This window comes from Aedes albopictus, chromosome 3, assembly GCF_035046485.1.
Source record: "Aedes albopictus strain Foshan chromosome 3, AalbF5, whole genome shotgun sequence".
In the NCBI taxonomy this organism is placed as follows: Eukaryota; Metazoa; Arthropoda; class Insecta; order Diptera; family Culicidae; genus Aedes; species Aedes albopictus.
Window position 1 is genome coordinate 185,888,416 of NC_085138.1, and position 26,848 is coordinate 185,915,263.

The window sequence follows — 26,848 nt, forward strand, 5'->3', positions numbered from 1 at the left end:
CCAGCTCGAGCTGATTATCAGCGATGGCCGAAATTATTAGCGCCTTGCACTTTTTCTCAGCACCAGTTCGCACAACCATTTGCTTTTTCTTCGCTGCTTTCACTTCAACCGTATCGGTAGCCATCACTTGCAAATCTTCCATTTCGGCAATTTCCCGGTGCACACAATCCAGCAAATCGTACGTGTCCAACACGGTCTCCATCCGGAACTTCCAATTGTGGAAGCCGGTACCGTCGGACGCGGCGATTTTCATTTTCTCGTCCATGTCTGGGACCCACAACCTGTTGGGAGTATCGCACAGTGGACAACACAACAGCGGACGGAAAACGAACGCGGACGAAAGTAAAACACCGGTGTACTTCTTAACAGTACTCGAACGAATGATTTATTCACTATATTTACAATAACAATAACAACATTCGACAACACACAATCACGGTGTATCTACATTACATAAAGGTCGTCTCGATATGAAGGTTGTCTGATTGGAACATAACCCGGATAAAAACTAACCATAGGGTGTATGGTGAAAACCATTTCTGCACCATACAGTGTACCAGCTACAATAAAGTGTATTGTGATGAAATGGTTCGCTATACTATACATTTACATTGCATTTTTATGTAACAATATATTATACTGTTTTTCTTACGTTTGAACCATTCACTTTTCCGAACCATTTTTCCGTGAATTTTTAATTATTTCTGGTGTTCAATTTGAATAGGTCGTATGTTTGCTGTGATTCATATGCAGATTCGACCTATTCAAATCGAACACCAGATTTATTTAGTTTAACATTTTTTCCGTGCTTTGTTTTGTTGATGTTTGTGACTTTTTTGATGCAAAGGAAAGCTTTCATAGGAAAGAGAAAAAAGTGAATAAGTTGAAACATCAATTGAAAATCAATAACATGTTTAAATCAGTGGTAAACCAAATGTCCTATTCTAAGAACTGCAGGTCCAAGCAGGGGTCCAAGAGATATGGCGGGCTAGGTGTGTAGAGTGCGATGAGAGAAATACGAATGTAGGCCAACCCGGAATGATGCAGGTCAGATTATCGTAAATCAGTGGATGAGTTCAACACTATTATTTCTGTATTTGCATTTAGGGGAATTTTCTCCTCTTCTCTCATGTGAACTTGCCTTCGACCACAATCGAATCAAATGCGATTGACAAACTTTATCTTTGACGTAGAGCCATCTTTAACACATGGACTGGACTGAACACTGAAATGACTTTTAATATAGGTTAGTCTGCGGGTTCGCTTTTTAACCTAACTTGTACTTGAATCGAACTTGACAGTTTTCTCATGAGTTGTTATGTATTTCCGTGTATTTCAAACTTTAGTCAAACTGGAGCCTCAATATTGCAATAACGGTTAAGCACGCTGTAATGATACTTATGTACCTCGTCACCCACTTCATGCAACTACATTACCCAAGTAACACAACTTGTTTTATATTAGTTTAAAATTCACGATTCATACCTAATCGACTGTTTTTTTCGTGGATTATTGACTTTATGTCGTACACTTATATCATCAAAACAGCGCAAAAAATGGCGGCTTATAAAACATCTTTCATGTTATATAAGATGTATCACAATACACCAATTATACTCCCAAGGTACGTTCTAACCTACTCTATAATATTGATGGGTTGAAACCAAGTTATTTGATGATTGTAAAACTTGCAGAATACGCTTGTAACACAGTCACATTCTAAGGTTAGAATCAAGATAATTTCAAGATATTCAACCTGTAAAAAACGTTAATATTGCGTTTCATTTTAACTTTTGCTATTAGTTTTTTTTTAATGTTATATAACTTGAAAAATCCACTTATACTACCTGTTAGTAAGCCTGACGGTGTAAAGTGAAAAATTTGACAGAAAAAAACAACAACAAATTATTTTTTTTCTTTCGGATGAATACAGTTATCTTCTGAATCATAAAAGGCTTTCCAAGTGATCGAGTCATGGATGAAGTCGATATCTTATTTTTAAAATTCGGACAACAAACTAAGTAATGGGTTATTCCTAGTGGCGTTGGTACTGTGTTATGTGCGCTTCAAGATTTATGGAGAAACCTACAATTTTACTCATATATAATTCATGCGCCATTAGGTTGAATTAAAAACAGTGGCCTAAATCAGATATTTGATGCCGTTTTCATGATTTTTTTCATAATGCACGCAAAAATGCAATATGGCAGATGATTGATGAAGCTTACAGTGCTGTTCAAAATACTTTGAATAATATTCAATCTTCAAAATTATCATTAAATCTATGGTTTATTACTGACTGAATACGGTTCATGGAAAGTCGTGTATTGTGGAGCAAAAAGCAGTTTTCCATAAGATGATTACTGAATGTAAATTATAAGAATGTTATTTAGTTTGTGACACAATATTGATTGTGTACTCATTTATTTAGTCGGTACTGTAATTTATCTAATTTTTATAATGAGGCGAAGCATTTCAAGAATTTTTTCAAGAAAGTTAGTTGAAATTGCTTCGAAATTATGTCTTCTGAGCAGCTCTACAACAGTTTGTGCAAGTAATGTTTTGAGATGTTAATAATACGTCTTGATAACATCTTTTCTACATACTTCCATATTAGCGCATTTTGCGATCATAATTACAACGTCAAAATAACTACATTACAACAGGTTTCTTGGCCTGGCTTTATCTGTCACAACGTCAAAATTCTATCAACAGTAAATAAAAACAAATCGCTCTGCTGATGGTCCAGAATTTCATTATAGATTCCGCGGGATTGCAAATTCAAAGTGAACGGCTATAATCTACTATCTCATGTCCGGTACAATTGTTGATCCGCGAATCTGTTCGGGTGTTGGAAGAATTAATCTGTCGATCGGCAACGCAAAAAAAAAAATGACAGACAACGATTCACACAGGATTGGTGCTTTGGAAGTCTCGGTGGTTGACGTGCGTAGATTCGTCGAATGATTCCTGGTTGATGATTTGTGATTGCTAATGGAGCGTAGCACTGGTGTAAGTCGACCGTTCGGATGTTTCCAGATTTGTGAATGTTGAGTTCATCATCGGAATAGGACGTTTTACATGAGAATGGCGCGTGAGAAAGGGATATGATGGGAAGGTGAACCGGGCGAAATCGCTACCGCAGCTTTTGGCGGGGCCTTCGGTTATTCTTGGAAACTTTATCAGATATCGCGTTAAAACTGAACTCAAATCATGCTGTAGGCATGTTTATTCTCACATTATTACGGTGGCCTTCCTGAATGTAACATACATCCGTAGTTCGATCATCGCATCATCAAACCACAAAGTTCTCATGAAGTGGGTACATAAACATTGGCTGATGTCAAAAGTTAAGGCTGATTGATGGCTAATGCTCTAAAAGTGTGAAATAATTGTATTATCAACATATTTCTTTACAGTACAAATCTATTGATACTTGTTTGTTCTTTGTCATTGGCCAACATTTAAAAATCTTTAAAATAACACAAGATGTTTTCTGATGCACTTATAATGCAATTATATAGCTTATTTTGATGCATTGATTTCTGAAGATGTTTTCTGTGTTACTTGGGTAGTGGTCTAATAATACTTAGCGCGCTCGGCATAGTTCCATCATGCCGCTCAAAGTGTTGCCGCAAATAATGCTTAGTTTGCGAAACCCAGTTATCTGGCTGGTGGGGCATGGGAGCCTAAGCTTCAACTGTTAATGCAATCAGAGACTACTCAGACCTCGACTCAGACTTAGACGTGGGCGATCTAATATGAAGGGTTATCCAAAACCGCTCTGGAGAATTCCCAAAGCGCATTCTCATAATGCTAGTAAGCCTAAGATACCATTAACAGGAGGAAAATGACAAGATAATGTAACATTATATGGTTTATGTAATGTAAACCAATACAACATAACAAAAGAGAACCATTCCAAAACCATTTAATTAAATGTATAACCAGTAGTGAAACTACAATTGAAAACAATATATTTACGGTACATTTTATTGTTTGAAACCATATGTGTACCATACAATGTACGGTTTATTAAAACCCACGTATCAGTATTCATAACCATTCATTTACAATATAATGTATGGTTTTGCAAAAAAAATATATATGGAGAAAAATATTTTTTTATATTGTTACGATACTTAACCACCCGTATAGTATATTGTAAAAATCTTATTTACAATATACTGTATTGGGTTCTACATTACATTTTATTGTTTTTGTATTTTTATTTTTACAGTGGTGTCTATTGTAAAAATATGGTTTTAAATAGTAATGTTACAATACAACGTTCGGTTTTTCTACTGTATTTTTTATTCGGGAATACACATTCAACAAATCCAAATCCAATCCAAATCCAATCCAAATCCAATCCAAATCCAATCCAAATCCAATCCAAATCCAATCCAAATCCAATCCAAATCCAATCCAAATCCAATCCAAATCCAATCCAAATCCAATCCAAATCCAATCCAAATCCAATCCAAATCCAATCCAAATCCAATCCAAATCCAATCCAAATCCAATCCAAATCCAATCCAAATCCAATCCAAATCCAATCCAAATCCAATCCAAATCCAATCCAAATCCAATCCAAATCCAATCCAAATCCAATCCAAATCCAATCGAAATCCAATCCAAATCCAATCGAAATCCAATCCAAATCCAATCCAAATCCAATCTAAATCCAATCCAAATCCAATCCAAATCCAATCCAAATCCAATCCAAATCCAATCCAAATCCAATCCAAATACAATCCAAATCCAAATCCAAATCCAAATCCAAATCAAAATCCAAATCCAAATTCAAATCCAAATCCAAATCCAAATCCAAATCCAAATCCGAATCCAATCCAAATCCAATCCAAATCCAATCCAAATCCAATCCAAATCCAATCCAAATCCAATCCAAATCCAATCCAAATCCAATCCAAATCCAATCCAAATCCAATCCAAATCCAATCCAAATCCAATCCAAATCCAATCCAAATCCAATCCAAATCCAATCCAAATCCAATCCAAATCCAATCCAAATCCAATCCAAATCCAATCCAAATCCAATCCAAATCCAATCCAAATCCAATCCAAATCCAATCCAAATCCAATCCAAATCCAATCCAAATCCAATCCAAATCCAATCCAAATCCAATCCAAATCCAATCCAAATCCAATCCAAATCCAATCCAAATCCAATCCAAATCCAATCCAAATCCAATCCAAATCCAATCCAAATCCAATCCAAATCCAATCCAAATCCAATCCAAATCAAATCCAAATCCAATCCAAATCCAATCCAAATCCAATCCAAATCCAATCCAAATCCAATCCAAATCCAATCCAAATCCAATCCAAATCCAATCCAAATCCAATCCAAATCCAATCCAAATCCAATCCAAATCCAATCCAAATCCAATCCAAATCCAATCCAAATCCAATCCAAATCCAATCCAAATCCAATCCAAATCCAATCCAAATCCAATCCAAATCCAATCCAAATCCAATCCAAATCCAATCCAAATCCAATCCAAATCCAATCCAAATCCCATCCAAATCCAATCCAAATCCAATCCAAATCCAATCCAAATCCAATCCAAATCCAATCCAAATCCAATCCAAATCCAATCCAAATCCAATCCAAATCCAATCCAAATCCAATCCAAATCCAATCCAAATCCAATCCAAAACCAATCCAAATCCAAATCCGAATCTAATCCAAATCCAATCCAAATCTAATCCAAATCCAATCCAAATCCAATCCAAATCCAATCCAAATCCAATCCAAATCCAATCCAAATCCAATCCAAATCCAATCCAAATCCAATCCAAATCCAATCCAAATCCAATCCAAATCCAATCCAAATCCAATCCAAATCCAATCCAAATCCAATCCAAATCCAATCCAAATCCAATCCAAATCCAATCCAAATCCAATCCAAATCCCATCCAAATCCAATCCAAATCCAATCCAAATCCAATCCAAATCCAATCCAAATCCAATCCAAATCCAATCCAAATCCAATCCAAATCCAATCCAAATCCAATCCAAATCCAATCCAAATCCAATCCAAATCCAATCCAAATCCAATCCAAATCCAATCCAAATCCAATCCAAATCCAATCCAAATCCAATCCAAATCCAATCCAAATCCAATCCAAATCCAATCCAAATCCAATCCAAATCTAAATCCAATTCAAATCCAAATCCAAATCCAATCCAAATCCAATCCAAATCCAAATCCAATCCAAATCCAATCCAAATCCAATCCAAATCCAATCCAAATCCAATCCAAATCCAATCCAAATCCAATCCAAATCCAATCCAAATCCAATCCAAATCCAATCCAAATCCAATCCAAATCCAATCCAAATCCAATCCAAATCCAATCCAAATCCAATCCAAATCCAATCCAAATCCAATCCAAATCCAATCCAAATCCAATCCAAATCCAATCCAAATCCAATCCAAATCCAATCCAAATCCAATCCAAATCCAATCCAAATCCAATCCAAATCCAATCCAAATCCAATCCAAATCCAATCCAAATCCAATCCAAATCCAATCCAAATCCAATCCAAATCCAATCCAAATCCAATCCAAATCCAATCCAAATCCAATCCAAATCCAATCCAAATCCAATCCAAATCCAATCCAAATCCAATCCAAATCCAATCCAAATCCAATCCAAATCCAATCCAAATCCAATCGAAATCCAATCCAAATCCAATCCAAATCCAATCTAAATCCAATCCAAATCCAATCCAAATCCAATCCAAATCCAATCCAAATCCAATCCAAATCCAATCCAAATACAATCCAAATCCAAATCCAAATCCAAATCCAAATCCAAATCAAAATCCAAATCCAAATTCAAATCCAAATCCAAATCCAAATCCAAATCCAAATCCGAATCCAATCCAAATCCAATCCAAATCCAATCCAAATCCAATCCAAATCCAATCCAAATCCAATCCAAATCCAATCCAAATCCAATCCAAATCCAATCCAAATCCAATCCAAATCCAATCCAAATCCAATCCAAATCCAATCCAAATCCAATCCAAATCCAATCCAAATCCAATCCAAATCCAATCCAAATCCAATCCAAATCCAATCCAAATCCAATCCAAATCCAATCCAAATCCAATCCAAATCCAATCCAAATCCAATCCAAATCCAATCCAAATCCAATCCAAATCCAATCCAAATCCAATCCAAATCCAATCCAAATCCAATCCAAATCCAATCCAAATCCAATCCAAATCCAATCCAAATCCAATCCAAATCCAATCCAAATCCAATCCAAATCCAATCCAAATCCAATCCAAATCCAATCCAAATCCAATCCAAATCCAATCCAAATCCAATCCAAATCCAATCCAAATCCAATCCAAATCCAATCCAAATCCAATCCAAATCCAATCCAAATCCAATCCAAATCCAATCCAAATCCAATCCAAATCCAATCCAAATCCAATCCAAATCCAATCCAAATCCAATCCAAATCCAATCCAAATCCAATCCAAATCCAATCCAAATCCAATCCAAATCCAATCCAAATCCAATCCAAATCCAATCCAAATCCAATCCAAATCCAATCCAAATCCAATCCAAATCCAATCCAAATCCAATCCAAATCCAATCCAAATCCAATCCAAATCCAATCCAAATCCAATCCAAATCCAATCCAAATCCAATCCAAATCCAATCCAAATCCAATCCAAATCCAATCCAAATCCAATCCAAATCCAATCCAAATCCAATCCAAATCCAATCCAAATCCAATCCAAATCCAAATCCAATACAAATCCAATCCAAATCCAATCCAAGTCCAATCCAAATCCAATTCAAATCCAATCCAAATCCAATCCAAATCCAATCCAAATCCAATCCAAATCCAATCCAAATCCAATCCAAATCCAATCCAAATCCAATCCAAATCCAATCCAAATCCAATCCAAATCCAATCCAAATCCAATCCAAATCCAATCCAAATCCAATCCAAATCCAATCCAAATCCAATCCAAATCCAATCCAAATCCAATCCAAATCCAATCCAAATCCAATCCAAATCCAATCCAAATCCAATCCAAATCCAATCCAAATCCAATCCAAATCCAATCCAAATCCAATCCAAATCCAATCCAAATCCAATCCAAATCCAATCCAAATCCAATCCAAATCCAATCCAAATCCAATCCAAATCCAATCCAAATCCAATCCAAATCCAATCCAAATCCAATCCAAATCCAATCCAAATCCAATCCAAATCCAATCCAAATTCAATCCAAATCCAATCCAAATCCAATCGAAGCCCAATTCAAATCCATTTCAAATCCAATTCAAATCCATATCCAATCCAAGTCTAATCCAAATCCAGTCAAATCAAAATCCAAATCATGAGCCAAATCCAATCCGTCGTCGAAGATCGACAGTGTGCAGGAGAACGACGTGTGATCCCGAAGGTACATGCTTGCTGCACTCTATATTGTGTCCTGCATCCAGAAGTTAACTAAAGGCGGAAGGATACGCAGTAGCCTGGGATAGAAAACAAATTTGCTACTGTGCACAGCGGATCTGATCCTCTATCTTCTAGCGCACTATGCCTAACGTATACGTGTGACGCACGGTTTTGCAGGAAAATGGATTTTCGCGTGTCCAAATTCCGATTTTCAACTGTACGAGCAATAGGCCCCAATTGTATCTATTGGAATTCATTTCGCCATTCCACACTCTACGGCTTGTGTGCCCCAAAATCATGCTGCACCATTTATTTTGTGAGTATAGGTATTACTCTGCGACTTCCTTTTTTCATTCCGAGTCACATGCATCTCAAGAGCGAAGATGCATACAAACGTCCAACGGTGCCTTGCCTATGCATACATAGAGATAAATAGGTGGAAATGCATTTTCACACGCGGAGCATCGTCATCTATCCGTGTTTTCCTTTTTCTGTCTGCGCTCGCGATCGCGAGGTACCGTTGCTTGGTGCGCTGCTGCTGCCTTGGAAGCTTGGAAAACGGCGGAGGTGCGTTTTCTGAGCGTAAGCGTGTCTCTCGGTTTTCCTCGAGGATTAGTTTTCACTTTCGATCCGTAGACGCAACATCGCGATCGCGGTCCCAGGCTGGCGATGGTGCTTTGGGATGAGTCGGGTTTTATTTATAACAAAATGTAGCGCCCCGTCGCCGTGCAATTTGGATGCGAAGGAATTTGTCGGTCGCGAAAAGATTCCTGAGATCTACTGCTAACAGTGCACAGTGTACGCGATTGTGAATATTTTATTAAATTCAAATGTTTATTGTGCAAGTGCGTGTGATTCGATTTGATTGGAGGTGATATGTTCTAAAAGATAGTCGGAGAAATGCGGATTCATATCAGGATGTGCTAAAAGATTCAGTGAGTTCTTGAAATGAAGTCGATCGTTAAGATGATGATCATTAAGTTTGGGTGAAACATAGCACAGAGGATTATCTTAAAAAAATACTTTGTAATAAATACGTTCAGGTTAGTAGCTCTCTTATTACATCCGTTGCTTCAAAATAAAAAGTCAATCTTGTAGTGTAAGTTAATAAAACTGAATAGGTACATTGTTTGAGACACATTCAGGAAGCTATGTATGTCGAAAACAAGACCACGTCGATTCCAGTTTCCATGAAACTGCCAAATTCGTCGATTCTCAAAAAATAATATTTTTATTGTTGTTTTCAAATTTTAATTTCTTCTTCAAAAATACAAAATTTTGACGTTTAGGGGCTCTTACAGCTGGCAATCAACTAAGCACAGTTAGTCAGCCTTTCAGGAAAACCGCACTGAAAGTGTTTGAGATTGATTCCGGAATTTCAAATTATTCTCTTTTTCTTCTTCTTTATGGCTTTACTGGGACTTGGCCTGCCTCGCTTCAACTTAGTGGTCTTTGAGCACATCAACAGTTATTGTTTGAAGGGCTTTCTTTGCCTGCCATTGCATGAATTTGTATATTATGAGGCCAGTACAATGATACCTACCTAGAATTTCCTGGTTCCTGTAAGTGTCCTTTTTAAATTATCTACTATTGGAAGATTTTTTCCAGAAAATCTTGAAATAATTAAAAAATCATCAGGTAATCCTGGAGAAGTTCTTGGGTACATCCCTGAAAAAATGTTAGAAGGATTTCGGAAATTTCCGAAGGAACCCTGAATGAATTTTTCCAGGAAAACCTGAGAGGAATTTCTGAAAAAAATGTTTGAGGAATTTCTGGAACAATCCCTGGAAGAATTCCCGGAGCAATCTCTGGAAGACTTCCTGGATAAATCCATGAAGTAACAACATCTAGATGAATCCCTGTTGCAATTTCTACAGGAATGCCTGGAGGATGCCCTGTAAAATCCGTGGAGGAATTCCCGGAGGACTTCCCGGAGGAATCTCAGGATGAATTTCTAAAAAAAATACCTGGAGGAATTCCTGTTTAAATTATGAGACGAATACCTAGAGAAATATCTGGAGAGATCTCATGAGGAATATCTCATCAATCCTAGGAGAAATCCTAGATAAATTTTTGGAGAATGCCTTGTAGGAAATTCTGGAGAAATTCCTGGAGGAATTCTGGGAGATATCCTTAGAAAAATTTCAAAAGGAATCCATGGATGAATTCTTGAAGAAATCCCTGAAGGAATTCCTGGAGGAATCCCTGAAGCAATTCCTTGGAAAATCTCTAGAGAGAATCCTGGAGAAATGCCTGGAGAAACTTCTGAACAAATTTCTGGCGTAAACAATTTTGGAGCACTCCTTGGAAAAATTCCTGGAGAAATCTCCAAAGGATTTCTGGGTGGAATTACTGGAGAAATTTCTGAAAAAAATCCCTTGAGAAATTCCAGGAGGATATCCTGGAAGAACCCTTGGAGGAATTTCTGCAGGATTCCCTGAAGGAATCTCTGGGAATATCCCTGGAGTAATTCGTGGAGAAATCCCTGCAGGAATCTCTAAAGCAAATCCAGGACGAATCTCTGGTGGGATTTCTGGAGGAAAGCTGGAAAAATTCCTGAAAGTATTCATGGAGAATTTCCTAGAAGAATCTCTGAAGAAATTCTCGTAGGAATTCTTGACATAATTTCTGAAGGATTTCCAGGAGCAATTCCTGGAGAAATTCCTATAGGAATTCCTGATGCAATTCCAGAGGTATTTCGTGGAAAAAGATCCTGGAGGAATTCCTAGAGATATTTCTGCGGAAATTGCTGGAATAATCTCTAGAGGATTTCTTGAAAGAATTACTGTACAAATTTCTAGAGGAATCTACTGAGGGATTCTGGAAGATTTCTATTTCTTTTTCTGTTATTTATCTATTTCTGAAAAAACTCATTGAGAAATTTCTGGAGGAATTTTTAGCGGAATTCCTGAAGAAATCCTCGAAGGAATCCCTAGATGAATTCTTGAAGAAATTTGTGGAGAAATCCCTGGAGGAATAGCTGGAGGAACCCATGATAAATTCATTAAGATATTCCTGGAGAACTTCCTTGAAGAATTTCCGAAGAAATACATAGCGAATTTCCTGGAAGAATGTTTGGAGGAACTTCTGCAGGATTTCCTGGAGGAATCCATGGAAAAAATCCCTGGAGATATTCGTATAGAAATCTTTGGAGGAATTCCTGCAGCAATTCTTGACGGAATCTCAAGAGAAATTGCTGGAGGAATCCCTAGACAAATTGCTAACATAGTTTCTGAAGGATGTCCAGGAGTCATTCCTGGAGAAATTCCTGGAGGAATTCCCGAAGAAATTCCTGGGGTAACTCCTAGAGGAATTCCTGGAGGAGTTCCTGGAGAAATTTCTGGATTAAATTCTGGAGGAATGCCTGGAAGAATTCCTAGAGGTAATCCTTTTGGAATTGCTGGAGGGATCCATGATGAAATTTCTGGAGGAATATCTAGAGAATATCTTGATAGAATAACTGGATAAAATTTTAGAGGAATCTCCAGAGAAATTCTGGGAGATTTATATTATTTTAATATTTCTGAAAAATCCCTTCAGAAAATCCTGGAGGAATTTCTAGCGAAATTTATGGAGAAACTCCTGGAGAAATCCTCGAAGGAATTCCTGAAGGAGTCCTTGGAGAAATTTGTGAAGAAATCCCTGAAGGAATCTCTAGAGGAATTTCTGGATGAATCCCTGAAAAACTCCTTAAAGTATTCCTGGCGAAATCCCTAGAGGATTTGCTGGAAGAATCCTTAGAGGAACTTCTAAAGGATTTCCTGGAATAATCTTCGAAGGATTTTCTGGAGGGATTCCTGGGAAAATCCTTGGAGAAAATCGTGGGGAAATTCCTAGAAAAATCCCTGAAGCAATTCATGTAGGAATCTCAGGAGAAATTTCTAGAGATTTGCCTGGAGAAATTCCTGAAAGTAATCCTGTAGAGTTTCCCCAAAAGATTTTCTGGAAAAAATCCTAACATATTTTCTGAAGGAGCAATTCCTGGATGAATTCCTAGAGAAATTGCTGGAGGAATTCCTGAAGAAATTCTTGGGGTATTTCCTGAAGAATTTCCTAGAGGAGTTCATAGAGAAATAGGGTCCTAAAATTAAAGACGAAATCTCGCTTATATTGAATAATACGATCAAGCATGGTATTCTAATCGAAATTGTACTTTACTCGAACTTGAAAAACAAAGGAATAATGAGAAAATTTGAAATAAGTAATATGGTAAATAGTTCTGGAGCTCGATTTGAATAGGTCGTATGTGCTTTTGTCGATTAAAAATTCGATCAGTTGGAATCGCTTATTACAGCGAAAACCGTTGAAAGTGAGCAAAGTTTATACATACAGCAGAATCCTCATAAAACAGGCTTTCTGTTCCATCATTAAAAGTTTGCAAAATAACTGCCATATTGCTACAATGACTAAAATAAACTGATCGAATTTTATATCGACAAAAGCACATACGACCTATTCAAATCAAGCTCCAGAGTTCTACTTTGACATTTGAGGTCAACCTTGTGTGACTGAGCTCGACATTTTTCGCACTGGGATTTCAAAATTTTCCTATCTGACATACACGGTGAAAAAAAATCACTCAAAATATGTGTTATAAGCTAGGGACGAGACAAAAGGCTAAAAAATAAAAATAATATATTTTCAACTACGGTTAATAAAAACGTCAAAAAATGAGTAAATATGTACTCTTGAACCATATATTGTGGTTTAAAACAAGAATCCCGATAGGACTTTAGGAGCCTATTCCTGGATAAAATCGTGGAGGAATGCCTGGAGGAATTCCTGGAGGTTTTCTTTTGGGAATTCCTGGAGGAATCTTTGGAGAAATTCTTGCAACAATGACTGCGTAAATTGCTGGGGGAATCTCTAGATGAAACCTGGGAGAAATTCTGAAAAAAAAAAATCACCTGAGAAATTCCTGAAAGAATTTCTAGAGAAGTTTCTGGAGGAATTCCTGGAGAAATCCTCGAAGGAATTTGTGAAGGAATCCCTGGAGCAATCCTTGGAGAAATACGTGGAGAAATCCCTGAAAAAATCCCTGAAGAAGTTCCTGGAGGAATTATTAGCGGAATTCCTAGAGGAATTCCTGCATTAATTCTTGGAGGAAAATCTGAAAGAATTCATGGATGATTTCTTGAAAAAACTCTAGAAGGTATTCCTACAGTAAATCTTCGAAGAATTTCTGAAGGATTTCCTTGAGAAATTCCTGAATGAATTGCTCACATAATTTATAACGGAATTCCTTGATTACTTCCTGGTGAAATTCCTGGAGGAATCCCTGAAGAAATTCCTGGAGAAATTCCAGTGATTAAATCCCAAGAATAATTCTTGAAGCAATCCCAGTAGAAACTCCTGGAAAAAAATTGGAGGAATTTCTGAAGGAGTCCCTGAAGCAATTACTGGAGGAATATCTGGTGGAATTCCTGTAGGAGCCTCTGAAAAAAATCCTTGAAGGAATCCCTTGAAGGTTTCCTGGATAAAATTCTCTAGAATTCCTGGTGTAATTCTTGGAAGAACCTCGGAAGCAATTACTAAAGGAATGCATGGAGGAAGTCCTGAAAAAATGCATTGAGGATACCCAGGAGGATTTTTTGGAGGAATCACTGAAAAAAAATATTGTAGGTATTCTTAAGGCTCAAATAACCATCAGTCATCATCAATCATCAAGTTTTCAAAAGCAGTTTTCTTCCTCTAAGTCACAAAATCGTCATTGAAAATTATTTCACAGTTATTCAGATAGTGGCCAGAGTACAGTGATAAATTTTCATTACCATTGGTTGAGATTTCAGCGAGAAAACTGCTTTTGTAATTTTGCTAAACGATGATGGTTTGTTTCCTCTTAACCCTTATGTGGCCGACAGGGTACCCGAGTTCGGGTACCCAGCGCCCATTTAAAAAGCATGGTGTAGAAAAAAGAAAAAAGTTTGTCAGACACATAACGGTTAAAGGGATTCCTGGAGGATATCCTAGAGAAATGCCTAAAGGAATACCGTGATTTCGGGTGAAATTGATCGATGAGAGGTCCATTTTTATTTGTGAAAAATAACGTTTTAAACTTAAAACAATTTGCGGAAAATGGCCATCGCCTGGCTCAACGGTTATTGAATGATGAGTTAACATGTTTTACAGCCAATTAGTCACATATTTCGGTATGAAATTCAATAATTTCCGAAACTGCGTGTTCGGCGATCTTCATAGACACTTTCAAACTTTTGTTACCGTAGTTGTATCGCACATGTAATGAATATTCGAATGAATGTTTAAAGCTGCCAAGTATTCGCTAAACCCAATTTCATCATCAAAAGTTCTAAATATTGTAATTTATGTATAAAATTGTAATTTTTCGGAAGTACAATATTGATACACATAATTAGTGAGAAAATTGCATACTTTCAGGCGTTTTCTTTGGATTTATGAAACTTTAAACTTAATTATAAAAATATTTAGTCAGTTTCGCATAGCTTTTCGCATTCTAGGGTGGTTGATTCAGATGGGAAAAATATTTCCAGCACTTACAAAGGCATTTCACTGACTGATCAATTTCAACCCGAATTTTTTTTTATTCAAAATGATATTTATTATAATAAAATGATTTGCTGTAAAATTTTCAACCTCGTTGACTGATGAAAACCATGGTCGTACTTGATTTAAAGCATTGAATTTAACCATATCGACAAATATTCAAAAATGAGGTGCCAAAAACTGCGAAAAATGATCAATTTCACCCGAAATTACGGTACCCGAAGGAATCTCCACAGGAACTTTTGGAGAAATCTGTGGAAGAGTTTCTTGCGTAATTTATTGAGGAATCTCTAGATGAATTCCTGGAGGAATTTTTAGAAAAATCCCTACAGAAATTCCCAAAGCAATCGCTGGAAAATTCCTAGAGCAATTCATTACGAATTTCTTGGAGGAATCCATGGATGTATCCCTGGAGGATATCCTGGATATGCCTGTAGTGATTAACATAGGCATCTCTAGAAATACTAATGGAGCAAACTCTAGAAGCATTCATGGAGAAATTTCTGGAGGAATCTCTAGAGGCATTTCTGAAGGAATCTCTGGATGAGTTTTTAAGGGAATTCCTGCAGCGATTTCCAGAGGAATCTCAGGAATAATTCTTGGAGGAATCGCTGAAGAAATTCGAGGAGGAATCTCTTGAGAAATTCCTGGAGGAATTCCAGGAAGAATTCCTGAAGAAATTGCAGGTGGAATCCTTGGAATCCCGGAAGCGATTTCTAGAGGCGTTCTATAGAGAATCCCTAAACAGTCCCTGTAGAAAGGACTGGATTAATACCTGGAAGAGTTCCTGAAAGAATTCCAAGAGGAACTTCTGAAGGAACTCTAAAAAGTGTTCCTGAGCGAATCCTTGGAGGAATTTTTGAAATAATTCCTGGAGTTCCTCCTGAGAAAAACACAGTTGAAATTCCCAGATGAGCCCCTGGAGGAATTCATGAACGAAAACCTGGAGGAATTTCTGAAAAAATCCCATGAGGAATCCCAGGAAAACTTTCATAACAAATTCCTGGAAGAATTTCTGTAGGAAAAAAAAATATGAAATCCATGTCTGCAATAATTTTTGGGCGAAAATTCCTGGAAGAATTTCTGTAGGAAAAAAAAATATGAAATCCATGTCTGCAATAATTTTTGGGCGAATTTCTGTTGACGGGAATCCCTGGAGAAATTCTTGGAGGAATTATTAAAAGCACTGGAACAATCACTGTAAGAACCTCTATAAATATCCCCCCGGAAGAATGTCTGGTGAAACCCATAGAGGAATTCTTGACAAATTCTCTGGAGCAATCATTGATGGAATCACTGAAGAAAGCTTTGGAAAAAAAAATCCAGGAGGAATTCGTCGATACATCCTTGCAGAAGTATCTGTAAAAAAATCTGAAGAAATCGTGGGATGAATTCTTGAAGCATTTCTTGGAACAAACCTTTCAATCATCACTATCGGAACCCTGCAAGATGTCCATGGAAGAATTCACGAAGGAGAACCTCCTAGAGAAGTACCTTGTGGAATTGCTGAAATAATTCCTTAGAAGTTCCAGAATAAATGCCCCAAGGAATTTCTGAAGCTGTTATTGAAATAATTCCTAAAGAAATTCCAGGTATTTTGCTCTTAGCATGACGTTTGTTTGAATTGAATACTAGTGAAAATTCGTATAGCAGTAGCACATAACTGCACTCTATAGCAACCTACATATGGTTCTAAAAAGCCGTACCGGAACCGGTTCCGCTATATCAGGAAAATTTCGCATGCTGTTTTTGTATTCCATGAATAAACATCACAAAATTTAGCCACTCAACTAAGTTTGTTATTTGGTTAAATTCTATGATAAGATAGAAGAGGATCTCTTGGAGAAATTTCCTGTAGTTCTCGAGTAAAAAAGGTTTGATAATTGTGAATAAAAAAATCTAATTATTAGAATAGTTTATTTCTTGCGATACTTTTTCTGGAACTCTGATTTTTTTCGATTATCTTTGAGTTGGCTCGATTTCAAAAAAACAAATCTAGCGGCCAGGGGGGGCCACGCCCCCCCCCCCTGCCCCTTCTGGCTACGCCCATGGCCTCTTCCAAACTTCTGGGAAAACTCCCCCGCTCAGGCATTCCTGCATAGCAGACCTAAACATCTCGGGAGCCTCTGCAATGTTTAGCTACTTTTAAGGCCACGTTCGGAACTCCGTCCAGACCTGGGGCTTTACCTACGCTGAGGGACTTTGGCAACCCCACAAGTTTCACATTGGTGACACTCTCCTCATCGCCAGCCCCAGTCTTCGGCTGTCCTACGTAAGGAAACCAAGGGCTAGGATCATGACATTTCTTGACTTTTCCGCTTCGGACAATTCATTTCTAAAATATTGGAGAACCCAAATGATGCCGGTGATCCTTTGACACCACATCACATCACACAGCCGCCGACCCCCTATTGTAGTTTTACCGGAACATCACAGTAATTCGTCAATCATCAACCTTACTTCCGGCTCTCCATTATCGCCTTGGTGCAGCACAACACTGCCTGTACATTAGTTAGACAAATATTTTCCCTCAAATTGTTTCACTGCTACGATTTAATCATTCTCGCATTTACGATGACAGACCTTTCTCCCCTTGTTTTGAAGATTTTGTATGAAATACACTGCTGTTCTAAGCAATGTACGAGATGATTAATGATTCAAGTATTTAAGCAAAACTGTTCTGCAGCACTGTTTTGAATCATAAACTTCTTTGTGTGCTCCACTTCACACTTTACGCAACAGCTTTGTGCTTACAATAATTCGCCTAAGACAATTACTTACTTTTTTGCCAAACTTTGTTCGTTACTTCCCAATATTATCATCTTCATTTTACGAATGAAATTTTCCGTAGAACCGGAAGCACCCAGTCAACGACTCTGGACGTGCTCAATTGCAATAATCTTACGTGGTTTCCAGTTACCTATAAAAACTGATACTGGGAAACATGTTCCATGTGGAGTTCCCCGAAAAGGCGGATCCCCTCGGGTGTCTGTCTGTCCACAGCGTTGTTGGCGCCCTTTCTTGACTGGCAAGCAACCATCGGTGGTGACGAAGACACCCACCGCGGGCAAAATGGAACATTTTAAAACATCAATACAATTTTATTTAGTCGTAAAGCACCATCGCCTGCCAAATCACACTCCCCGAGGTATGTACCTTCCTACCTATATCGGGCTGCGGCACGGCGTTCCGTCGCAATACAACAACACACCCCAACCGAATTCGGTGTAGCTATGATGATGATAGTAATATTTTTTTACCACGTGAGTAGTGAGTGAGTGGCTTACGCCTCACAGTACATCAAGGAAGAAACGCATCAGAGCCGAATCATGAAGATGGTTGTTGACCTCCTTCGCGCGCTTCACTCATGCACGGGGAATGTTCAAAGTCAGTGACTCCTGATGGGTATAGGTAAAGGTAATAACAACATACAGCCACCACAAACTAAACGAACTGCCAGTGAGGAATACCGAGAAAACTCCTCCGCCGCCGTACACACTGACTAATCCTGCTGCGGTGCGGCAAGGAGGGTTCAAAGATCTCTGTGCGTTTTCCCTAGTGTTTAGAATACGGAGGTAAAGTTTTCCTCCCTTTGAGACACGTGTTGTCTCCGTTCGTTCGTAGGCGCAGCTCATCTCTCGCTCTCTGTGGCGCACCACGTTGAAGTCACTTTTCTGCTTCGTTTCTGTTTTGACCCGCGCGCGCTTTAAATCAACTATCGGGATATCGACTTCGGGGTGCGATACAAACAAGGAGGAAAGGTGCTACTAAAATGTTCAACATGTGTTAGATGGAAAATGAAAACGCCGTTAGTTAACCATTGTGGCACATAGGTATATAGCCAGCGAGTATATCAAAGATTATCATAAATTGATATGAACTTTCTCAGATACATGCGTTATCGTTACATCAGTTTTCCGATTGAAGGAACGTGGGTGGATTCGGGCCCAATTGATTCGATTCCCATTCTAGGTTCTTTACTGGTGGTGAATCCCTAGGCACAGTGTAGACTGGAACCGTTTTTTATGCACATGGCTGGGGGTGCATAAATTAAAATAGGCATATTAAGAGGGAACTTTGTGAATGAATTAAATTTGGGCTTCAATTAGGGAATGTAGTTCGCAAGGGGTCTCCAGTTAGTCTAGTGGTTAAGGCTATGGATCGCCAATCCGGAGACGGCGGGTTCGATTCCCGTTCCGGTCGGGAAAATTTTCTCGACTCCCTGGGCATAGCGTATCATTGTACTTGCATCACAATATACAAATTCATGCAATGGCAGGCAAAGAAAGCCCTTCAATTAATAACTGTGGAAGTGCTCTAAGAACACTAATAAGTTGAAGCGAGGCAGGCCAAGTCCCAATGAGGCCGTAGAACCATAAAGAAGAAGACGAAGAAGAAGTTCGCAAGAACAGGTCTTACTCCTCGTCCGGCATTTGAGATGGGGCCAACGGGGAGTTCCTGAAAGTTTCCAGAGGCTTAAGGGGTGTTTCAATGGATCTCAGGAGCCTTTAAAGGGCGTTACAAGGGGTTTGAAGGGCGCTTCAAGGCATTTCAGAGAGTTTCAGGGGTTTCAGGAACATTATAAGGGCGTTCCTAGAGGTTCAGGTCAGGGCCGTATCAGGGGGTTCCTAAAACACCCTTATTTTCCGTGTCGAGCATTTCCATCACTGCGACCAGTTTCAAGATCTTAAATTTAGAACACCTTCAAATCAAACCGCACTTTAGGGGCATTTCAAAAGATATTGTGATGGGGTCTCTGAAAATCTTATAAAACTTCCTGAAATGCCTCCAACATCCCCCTAAAACCCGCATAAATTCCATGTAACGCACCTGAGGCACTCCGAAACCACCGAAAACGCCTCCGTAACTCCTTTGAAACCTACTTAAAATGCTCTGAAAATCCCTGATATCCGCCTAAAAACGCCTCAACCCCATGTAACGTACCCAAGACCCTCTAAAACCCCCAAAAACGCATGATTTACGCCACTAAAATCCGCCGAAGATTCTCCGAAACTTCCTCTGCCTCTGAGACCCCTCGGACCCATAACGTACCTGATTCACTCCGAAACCCACAAAAACGCCTCCGTAACGCCTCTGAATCCCGCCGAAAATGCTCTCAAACTTTCTGAAATGTCGCCAAAATCCCCCTGAAACCCCCTCGGACCCCATGTAACCCACCTGACAATCTCCGGAGCCCTCAAAAACACTTCCGTAATACCTCTAAAACCAGCCGAAAAATGCGATGAGATTTCCTGAAATGCCTTCGAAGCCCCTTTCTCAGATCCATGTAACTCCTTCGGACCTCTGGTAACGCATCTGATACGTTCCGAAAATGCCCTGAAACTAACTGAAATGTTTATAAATCCCCCTGAAACCTCCTCGGACCCCATGTGACGCACCTGTGAACCTTCAGAACCCCTGAAAACGCCTCCGTAACGCCTTTAAAACGTACCTGTAATGCCTCCAAAGTCTTGCGAAAATGCTCTGAAACTCTCTGCAATGCCCCCTCAGACCCCCCAAAACCCCCTGAGATGTCCTGATACTCCGCTGAAATCTCTTGGAACTCATTTCTTTTATTTAGTTCAACATCAAATTCATGATGTCGGTCACGCCCAACGCTCGCCCGATCACGCTCCACCTGGTTCGCCCATCGTGCTCTCTGTGCTTCACGCCTTTTTGTACCAACCGGATGGTTAGCGTATCCGTCCAGCTTTAGCCACTTTCAGGATGTTGGGTTCACCGTAGAGTGCAGCGAGTTCGTGGTTCATCCTTCGCCGCCACACACCTTTCTCCTTACTTACCTTACCGGTCAGGCTAAGGCCGGGGTGGCCTCTGCTGTACATAGTAGCCGCCTCCATTCCACTCGGTCCATGGCTGTTTGTCTCCAGTTCCGCACTCTGCGTAGGGCCCGCAGATCGTCCTCCACTTGGTCGACCCACCTAGCTCGCTGCGCTCCACGTCTTCTTGTACCGGTCGGATGACTCTCGAGAACCATTTTAGTCGGGTTGCTATACGACATCCTGATGACGTGACCCGCCCACCGTAGCCTCCCGATTTTCGCGGTATGGACGATGGTTGGTTCTCTCAGCAGCTGATGCAGCTCGTGGTTCATTCGCTTTCTCCAAGTCCCGTCTTCCATCTGCACTCCGCCGTAGATGGTATGCAACACCTTCCGTTCGAAAACTCCAAGGGCGAGTTGGTCCTCTGCACGTAGGGTCCATGTTTCGTGCCCATAGAGGACGACCGGTCTAATCAACGTTTTGTAGATGGTTAACTTCGTGTTACGGCGAACTTTATTCGATCGTAGAGTTCTGCGGAGTCCAAAGTAGGCACGATTTCCTGCCACAATGCGCCTCTGAATTTCTTTGCTGGTGTCGTTGTCGTCGGTCACCAGCGAGCCCAAGTACACGAATTCTTCAACCGCCTCGATTTCATCACCGTCGATATGAATTCGGGGTGGCGGGCGCGGTGGTTCCTCCCTGGAGCCCTTTGCCATCATGTACTTTGTCTTCGACACATTAATGACTAATCCGATTCGCCTGGCTTCACTCTTTAGTCGGATGTACGTTTCCGCCATCGTCTCAAATTTACGAGCAATAATATCAATATCATCGGCGAAACCAAGCAGCTGAACGGACTTCGTGAAAATCGTCCCACTCGTGTTTATCCCCGCTCTTCAAAGACCATCACCTTGCCGTAACCCTCTGCGAGATTCGAAGGGACTCGAGAGTGTCCCTGATACTCGAACTACGCACATCACTCGATCCATCGTCACCTTGTTCAACCGTATCAGTTTATCCGGGAATCCGTATTCGTGCATAATCTGCCATAGATGTTCTCGATCGATTGTATCATACGCCGATTTGAAATCGATGAACAAGTGATGTGTGGGCACGTTGTATTCGCGGCATTTCTGCAACACCTGGCGGATGGCGAACATCTGGTCCGTTGTAGCGCGTTCACCCATAAATTCAGCCTGATATTGCCCCACGAACTCTCTTGCAATCGGTGATAGACGGCGGCATAAAATTTGAGAGAGTATCTTGTAGGCAGCGCTCAGTAGTGTGATCGCGCGGTAGTTCCCGCAATCCAACTTGTCGCCCTTTTTGTAGATGGGACACACGATACCTTCCATCCATTCTTCCGGTAATACTTCCTCCTCCCAAATCTTGGTAATGACCCAGTGTAGTGCTCTCGCCAGTGCTTCTCCACCGTATTTTAGAAGCTCGCTTGGTAGTTGATCTGCTCCAGCGGCTTTGTTGTTTTTCAACCGGCCAACCTTCTCCTCAATCTCTTGAAGGTCAGGGGCCGGAAGTCTTTCGTCCTGTGCACATACTCCTAGATCTGTTACCACGCCACCTTCGGTACTTGCAACGTCGCCATTGATGTGCTCATCGTAATGCTGCCGCCACCTCTCGACCACCTCACGCTCGCTCGTGAGAATATTCCCGTGATTATCTCGGCACATGTCGGCTTGTGGCACAAAGCCTTTGTGCGAGCGGTTCAGCTTCTCGTAGAACTTTCGTGTGTCCTTAGCGCGGTACAGCTCTTCCATCGCTTCGCGATCTCGTTCTTCCTGCTGGCACTTCTTCATCCGGAAGACTGAGTTCTGCCTGTTACGCGCCTGTTTGTAACGTGCCTCATTCGCTCTCGTACGGTGTTGCAGCATTCTCGCCCCTGCTGCATTCTTCTCGTTTTTCAACTGTTCACATTCGCCGTCGTACCAGTCGTTTCTGTGATTCGGAGTCGCGAAGCCTAGTGCTGTAACCGAGGTACTACCTATGGCGGATCGGATGTCCCTCCAGCCATCTTCAAGTGTAGCTGCGCCAAGCTGCTCTTCCGTTGGTAGGGCCACTGCTAACTGCTGCGCGTAGTCTTAAGTCACTTCTACGTTACGAAGTTGCTCGATGTTGAGCCGCGGCGTTCGACTTCGACGCGTGGTGAGCGCATGCATACAGCGACTAAGTAGTGATCCGAATCTATATTCGCACTGCGGTATGTGCGGACGTTGGTTATATCTGAGAAGAATTTACCGTCGATTAGAACGTGGTCGATTTGGTTTTCTGTTTGACGGTCGGGTGATCTCCAGGTGGCTTTGTGGATATCTTTGCGAGGGAAGAAGGTGCTTCGGACTACCATACCACGGGAGGTTGCAAAGTTTACGCATCGCTGGCCGTTATCATTCGATACGGCGTGCAGGCTGTTTCGCCCGATTACCGGTCTGTACATTTCCTCCCTTCCTACCTGCGCGTTCATGTCGCCGACAACAATTTTCACGTCACGCGGCGAGCAACCATCGTATGTTTGCTCTAACTGCGCGTAGAACGCTTCTTTCTCGTCATCGGGTCTCCCTTCGTGTGGGCAGTGGACGTTGATGATACTGTAGTTGAAGAAACGGCCCTTAACTCTCAACATGCACATCCTTGCGTTGATCGGCTGCCACCCGATCACACGTTGTCGCATCTTGCCCAACACTATAAATCCTGTTCCCAGTTCATTGGTGGTGCCACAGCTTTGGTAGAAGGTAGCCGCTCGATGCCCGCTTTTCCACACTTTCTGTCCAGTCCAACAAAGTTCCTGCAACGCCACAATGTCGAAGTTGCGGGGATGTAGTTCGTCGTAGATTATCCTGTCACATCCTGCGAAACCTAGTGACTTGCAATTCCATGTTCCAAGTTTTCAATCGTAGTCCTTATTTCGTCGCGTGGGTCTTTGCCGATTGTATCGAGTCGTATTTTCTCCTATGTTATTCGAAATGGGGATTTTTACGGGTGGCTTATTGGGCCTACGCCAACACTCCTGTCGTGGGGCAGCGTTTCTTACTCAGCCGCTGGATGCCAGAACAGACGCTGTTTGAGCCGCACCTCCTTGGTGAACAGACACTCGGATCGTACCTCCTCAATCTAGCTGAAGTCAGAAGGACAACAGTGCCCAGGCTGCACTACCAGCTAAGCACACAACTCTTAGCTGGCGGTCTTTGTCATCGCTTGACCCGTGGAAGCATGAGGTAGGAACTTGTGAGGACCAGAGCTATATTGGACGCTCTCCTTATCGACTCACCGTTTTGCACCGTTCTCCTGCACATCGCCAAAGATCATCCTTAGCACGCGTCGCTCGAAAACTCCAAGTGCTTGCAGGTCCTCCTCGAGCATCGTCCATGTCTCGTGTCCGTAGAGGACCACTGGTCTTATTAGCGTCTTGTACATGGTACATTTGGTGCGGGGGTGAATCTTTTTTGACCGCAGTTTTTTTCTGGAGCCCGTGGTAGGTACGAGTTCCACTGATGATACGCCTTCGTATTTCACGGCTCACGTTATTGTCAGCCATTAGCAAGGAACCGAGGTAGACGAATTCTTCTGCCACCTCGAAAGTATCCCCGTCTACCGTAACATCGCTGCCAAGGCTTGAGCTGTCTCGCTCAGTCCAACCTATGTACCAGCAAGTAACTTTGTCTTAGACGAATTCACTACCAGTCCGACCTTTGCTGCTACACGTTTCAGGCAGGTGTACAGTTCTGCCACCGTTCCAAATGTTCTAGCAATAATATCCATATCATAAAACAGACAAATTGGCCGGATTTCGTGAAAATCGTACCCCGGCTGTTGAGCCCGACTCGTCGTATAACACCTTCCAGGGCGATGTTGAATAGTAGGCAGGAAAGTCCATCATCTTGTCGTAGTCCCCGTCGAGATTCGAATGAACTGGATAACTCGACCGGCCACCGATGAAACCCTCATGGTAACTTCCCACGAACTCATTCACTTTAGGTGAAAGACGACGGAAGATGATCTGGGTCGGTAACACTTCTTCCTGCTAAATCTTGGTAAATACCCAGTGTGTGCTCTTACCAGTGCATCTCCACCATATGTTAAAAACTCGCTTGGTAGTGGATCTGCTCCAGCGGCTTCGTTGTTTTTCAACCGGCCAACCTCCTCTTCAATCTCATGGAGGTCAGTTTTTCATCCTCTGCACGTACTTCTAGATCTGTTATTGCTAATTTAGAGAAACTTTTCCACTATCGCAACTATCGCTGCTGTCAGGCTGATGATTTTCACCAAGGTATCATCAATCAGTCCAAGGATACCTTGGATCGAGCCTTCAATACGACGCCGATGATTATTTTTTGTTTTTGCTTTTTAGAACATTTCACTTTGCAAGCATGCTTTGATTTGGCCAAACTTTTCAATAATACGATCATTTTCATGGCTGCGGTAGAACTCGGCGGTTACCGCAGACTGGAAAATTTTCTAAAAATCCGCTTTACCTCACGTCTTCACTAGACAGAAATGTCTTGCCATTTTGCTACCAGAAAGAGAAACCATAACATAAATGCTCAACACAGCTACTTTCGTTGCAAACGGAGAGAGAATGTTTCTGTTTTGACACATCTGTCCGAAAAAAAGCAAGACATTTTTGACTACTAGAGACGTCGCGTTACCATGACATCTTGGCTGCTTGCAACGTCGCCATTAATCGTAGTGCTGTGACTAACTCTCGACCACCTCGCGCTCGCTCGTGGCAAGACTCCCGTGATTGTCTCGGCACATGTCGGCTTGTGGCACAAAGCACGTGAGCGAGCGGTTCTGCTTCTCATACAACTTTCGTGTGTTCTTAGCGCGGTACAGCGCTTCAATCGCTTCGCGATCTCGTCGTTCCTTCTGGAGCTTCTTCCTTCGGAAAACTGAGTTCTGCCCTAGGTTCTGCCTGTCCGCGCCGTCATACCAATTGTTTCTGTGATTCGGGATCGCGGAGCCAAGTGCTGCAGCCGAGGTACTATTTACCTATGGCGTATCCGATGTCCCTCCAGCCATTTTCAAGTGTAGCTGCGCGAAGTTGCTCTTCCGTTGATATGGCCACTGCTACTTGCTGCGCGTAGTTTTGAGCAACTTCTACGTTCCACAGCTGCTTGATATTGAGCCGTGGCGTTCGACTTTGACGTGTGGTAGTACCCGTCGAAAGTTTTGAGCGCATGCATACAGCGACTAGGTACCGTTGATTAGAACATGGTCACATACTGGAGTAAGCTAATTACTGAGGGATTCCTCCTCTAAATTCGGTGTACAAGCTGCTGTCATATTGGTACGGATTGGAAGGAGCAAGAAGGCAACTCTCATATAATAGCGGTCTTGATCTGTGTACCAACGCTACTCGTCGCTTATAATTTTTCACTATGTACATTTTTACAACTTATTTGGGTTGCATAATGTGAAAATGTTCATAATATAGCTCTTTTTCATTATTTCAGTTGCATAATGAACCATTGCGGAAAAGTTAGTATAATACCGAAATAAGTTATTAAATAGAAATTATGATATTGGATTGCAGAAATAAAATTTATGTAAATAAAATTTTTGCAAATAAAATTTATGTAAATAGGAAATAATGTCTACATCACTCGCACATTGCAATGTGTGTTCATCCTTTCGAAGCACTGCAAGACCGTTGGCGACAGCTTGGCTATGGGTTTAAAAGTAGCAAGTAAGCTATAGCAGACGCTTATTACGGGGCGCGCACTTTTGCTTTCTAAAGATCAATGTCAAGAAGACAGACGTTCTCTACCGCAGCCGCCGTCGTCGGCCGGTCGCGTGGTCACCATAGGGCACTGCATAAAATTATCTTCTTCTCTTTCACTCTTACAGAAATTTTGTAAACAACAAGGCCAAGAAACGTCAAAATTCCATACAAAATCAAAACAGTGCAGTGCCCTATAACGAGACATAACCAGCAGCGTGGTAGGCGTTACTTTGTTTCTTCTACACGACGACGATGACGATCGGCATGCATACATCTGTCGGGGACACAAATGGGATGCTGTTGATCTGACGCAGTTTGCCTATGGAGTGGAGGTGGGAAACGGATGCATCTAG

General features: G+C 41.0%; 1 protein-coding gene across 2 annotated transcripts in view; it reads left to right on the forward strand.

The window, feature by feature from the left end:
- Positions 1–9,284: 9,284 nt before the first annotated feature.
- Positions 9,285–26,848, forward strand: part of LOC109429189 (protein TANC2) — a 453,344-nt gene continuing 435,780 nt past the window's right edge. Inside the window, exon 1 of one of the 2 annotated variants that reach the window (XM_062856594.1) lies at positions 9,285–9,502. The gene's annotated coding sequence lies outside the window, so the exon portion shown is untranslated. The remainder of the gene's footprint in view (positions 9,503–26,848) is intronic. The other variant, XM_062856595.1, reaches the window with a different exon arrangement.